The sequence below is a fragment of the Euprymna scolopes genome, chromosome 45 (assembly GCF_053919585.1).
Source record: "Euprymna scolopes isolate OS-2025 chromosome 45, ASM5391958v1, whole genome shotgun sequence".
In the NCBI taxonomy this organism is placed as follows: Eukaryota; Metazoa; Mollusca; class Cephalopoda; order Sepiida; family Sepiolidae; genus Euprymna; species Euprymna scolopes.
Window position 1 is genome coordinate 44,283,603 of NC_136526.1, and position 4,786 is coordinate 44,288,388.

Consider the following 4,786-nt stretch of genomic DNA (forward strand, 5'->3'; position numbering starts at 1 on the left):
GCTTTCATTATTAGACAATTGAGGAGATGAAAGAGGCTGTGGCAAGGGTCATTGCAAGACTATTTAAAAAAAAAGTGAAAGGGGATGAAAATATCAAAATACGAAGAAATTGTAGCACATCAAAGATCGTAAAGTTCTCTCTGATTCTCTCTCCTCTGATCATCATATTTTGCTTTGGTACAACGGGGAAAGAGGTGGCTGGTTACTTTTAATGCATCTAAAATCAAGCTTCTATCTCTACACCATCTATGCTCTGATGCCAATCTGGCATCGGTTGAAATGAATGGCTCTCGTTTTGGGGAGGCCTCATGTTTTGGCAAGCTTCTGGGCTTGACCTTTACTCCTGACCTGAAATGGAACACGTATGTCAAATCCATTGATAGGTTGCTGGAAAAATTCTACCGCTCCAGTAGATATCTCACTCCTGATGCAATTCGGCCAACGATGGAGTATTGTTGCCACATCTGGACAGGAGTTGCTAGAAGCAGCTTATCCTACCTTGACAGAGTTCAAAATAGACTTCGTAGCTTAGTGGGGGATGCCCTTTTCTCTTCCATGCAACCTCTTTCCCACGAAAAAGATGTTGCGAGCCTGTCTCTGCTTTATCGTTATTTTCATCACAAGTGCTCAGCTGAGCTTCAATCTATAGTCCCCCCTCGCCAAACTTTCACGAAAAACACTCGCTTATCCAAAACCACTATCGATAATTTCCCACACTCTTTATCTGTGCCTAAATCTAAATGCAGATTCCATGAACAAAGCTTCTTTCTTAGAACTGCACGCATGTGGAACTGCCTTCTGATTTCCTGCTTTCCAGCTGACTACAATCTGATTGTCTTCAAATCCAATGTAAACAAGTTCTTGATTAACCGTCCCCCTGAGTAATCCAATTTACAAAATTCCCACTACTTATGTTTACTACGCTATAATCACATTCGCTAATATATACCGATTAACCATTATCCTCGAGTGGCCTCCGGGCCTTGATAAGTGGTGATTCCTGTGTAAAAAAAAATGTGTCGTAGTAGAATTTCTTATCTATTCTCGATTTTAGGAAAGTTCTTTTTTTGATATTGAATTCAGTAATCGAAAATTTAGAAAATCACGGACACAACGTTTTTCGAGTCATCACTATCTTCATTATGGAAGAAGTTGCAGGCGGTTATTTTATAAAGCCGTAAAAAAATTTCAATCATTCATGTCAAAAGTTTTCAAAGAATTAGGTTGACTGATCATAATTTGTTGTGGGAAACATCGGGACAAAACATGAAATTGTTTGATTACTTATCGTTACTAATGTTTTATATTGGAGTGAGGCGGGGACTGTTTTTATCTTCCGGCAGCCTTGTAACTCTCGCTTTCCTTATTTTGTCCTTTAGTTCTCACATTCCATGAGTGATGTTTTTTGACAAGAAGGGAAGAGCTACTGTTTTCTGAGCCAGAATCTATACCATCTAACACTTAATCGTTGGCAAGTTTTTGACCTTGAATTAGTATTTTATTTTAGCTCCTTGCATCAAATGGCTTCACGCCTTGTCTGGATCGATTTCCATAGGAAAAAATATACTTTCTCATCCCTCTCTCTCTGGCGCTATTCCACCTTCGCCCTCTCTCCCTCTCCTTTCTCTCGAGCATATTTCCTATTTCTTTTTTCTTTTATGTACAACATTTGACCCCCCCCTCACACTATCCCTCTTATTATTTGCCTTTACGTCATTTTCCGTTTTTTTTTTTCCATATTCTAAAACATATGTACTGGCAGGACCTGTGGAAATTTCATATGTAATATATTGCTTTTGGACATTCTGTGGACATTCAGTGTAAATGGCGACCCTACACTATTATTGTATCTATTTGCTACGCCTCCCCATGGGACAGAGTTATACAGTTCAAATATATATGCACTCAACATCTTAGAGACAATATATGAACACATTATATGGACTATATAACAAGCGTTTCTTTCTCTTTGATGGATTGTCTTCTCCACAGCCGAGGAGCTTCATTTATGCTTTGTATGGTAACCCTTTAGGTATTGGATATGGAAACATGGTGCAAAAAGCAGAGGTGTGCATGCACGCACACTCCAGATAGATTTTAATCTACATTCTTGTGTTCGATGAAAATGACCGGAATTGTAATTAAAACAAAAACAAAGAACTGTTTACATTCCAAGGTCAGAAGTTATGCAATGGAAAATAGAAAAGAAGAATGTAATATTTTCATATTTACGATTCCAGGAATTTCGATAGAATAACATAAACAACAGAAAAGTGAAGAGAGCAGACACACACACACACACACACACACACACACACACACACACACACACACACACACATACAAAAAAATGTATAAATCTTCATTTGCAGCTTTTTTCCAATTTGTCCGTCCCCTATTATTTTGTCCGTCCCCTATTATTGTACCTATTTACTATGCCTCCCCACGGGACAGAGTTAGACACCAGGGTCGTTTTTTAACGCGGAGAAAAGGTACAAAAAAAAAATTGTCTCAGTCGTGAAGGACTGATCCTCCACCGAAAGAGAACAAGAAATGGAAGTGCAGCATCTGAAGAACAGATACTACACTTTGATCTTGACCAAATTGTATCCCTTTTGTTAAAGCTGTAAAAGTAGTTACCTGCGTAATCTGGTTAATGTAGTGTCAAAATATATCTTCAATATTCTTATAGGAGTCTCTGACGTATTTCCCTTGCATGGACGCCCGTTGTTATGGTGTTCTTTGGAGGTTTGCAAAAAATAATAAGGTATGTGGTTCTTTTAGCATAAGACAAGCATACCTATTGTCGTAATTTCATTGTACGAAAGCTGTCCCTGAAAGTTTATGCGTCATATTTGTTGATTACTTATATTTGTAAAAAAATGGCCTCGAACACAAGGAACATTTTATATACATACAGCAATAGAAAAAAACATGTTAATCACTATCGCATCGTTAAAGAGACATCTGTTAAATAGACGCTGTTTATATATATACTCACGTTGAATTTTTTAAAGTGAAACTTTATAATCTTGTTATATTGTTCAGAAAATTTCGTAGAATTACGACAATTTTTTCTATTTCATTCAATGTTTTTTTTTCTTTTTAGATATTAAAAAAAATCCCTCCATAAAGAAGAAATAAAATATATTAAATCAAAAACTCATGTATTTCTTTAAGAGAATAAAAAAAAATCGCTCGACTGTTTTTCTTATCGGCAAAAACTGATAAGTGAAATGGGCTTATTTTCAACCTACGGTGGCCCATATTTACTAACTTTTGTTTACAGCACGCAATAGAAAGAGACATTAATTATGTCGCTTACAGGCCACCGGAGATTTCAACTAGAAGAAAACCAGGCATTTGTCTCCCTTTATTTCAATTGTGAAAAACATCTGATGGCGCGTTTTTTTAAATCCTTGCTTAAAAAAGTATTTTATTTAAAAAAGACATGAAATATAAAATATAAATAAATTCTTAACAATGAAAAATGGAAGTACCCATTGATTAGTATTTTTTATAGGTAAGTGATTTTTTGAAATGTATATATACTTATATTTTATCAAAGTAAGTTAAAATTCGTTGATTTTTTAAAAATCTTTTTAAAAGAAAACCGATTTAAAAACAAGAAATATTGCTTAATTTGCTATTAAACCTGTTATTTTTTTTAAAAATTGGTTTTTGCTCCTTTAATTAAAAAAATTAGGGTTTGAATTACATTTTTCAAGTAGTTATAAGCTTCGAAAGATAGGAGGTCGAATTATTCAAGGTATGTGGTTCTTTTAGCATAAGACAAGCATACATATTGTTATAATTTCATTGTATGAAAGCTGTCTCTGAACGTTTATGCGTCACGTTTGTTAACTACCAATATTTGTAAAAAAAATTGGCTTTGCACACAAGGAACATTTTATATACATACCACAATAAAAAAAAAACATTTTACTCACTGCATCGTTAAATAGTGTAAGAAATTCTGCAGAAATAAGCAAGCTTTTTATTGGACGGTTTCTCCGCCCATGGAATTATTTTAACCAATCAAATTGCATGTTATAAGTAACAGTCGAGAATGTTCTTTGGCGCGAAATTCCCTTTTCAGATCAGAATCCGAAAAGACGCAGAGTTGGACACACGTGGATTTCTCACTCGAATCGAGGCAGCGAAAAGTACTTTGTTGCTTCGAGTCGTTTTAAATGCCCAAATGTGGAGCAGAAGTTTATCATTGCAATTACCAATGCCCTTAAGTAGGGCGAATTTATATTTGCACGCTTGTGCTACAATTTGATGTCTGTAAAGACGAAATACGGGTCTACGTTTGACCTGTCACTTCTCCACCATTGGACTAACAGCGAAGGATCCCTCGTGTATACCCAGCTAGCAGCATCCATCTTGGAAGGCACTTCTACATCTCCAACCTGCGCACTACTTTGTCAGCGGGACTACCCAGCCTTTATTGAATATGAACTATCATTCCCTTCGAGAACGTTACCAGCCCATAGTGGCAGATAGCTGAAGATGAGGCATCTTTTGCAACATGGCCCTTTTTTACATTAATAAAATTTACATTGAACTTTTAAGGTGAGCTTGTTGTAATTTCTGTTTGGTTTTCTTCCATTCTGCAAAAAACCTTGTGAGAGAAATCTTACAATAGACGCTGTTTATATACACTCAACAAAGTTTTGTTATCAAGATCTATGACTTACTTGTAGTTTCATTAAATACCTTTGCAATCAAAATCAAATCCCGCAATTTGCTAAATCCTACCCTCTGATGAGAAAGAAAGTAT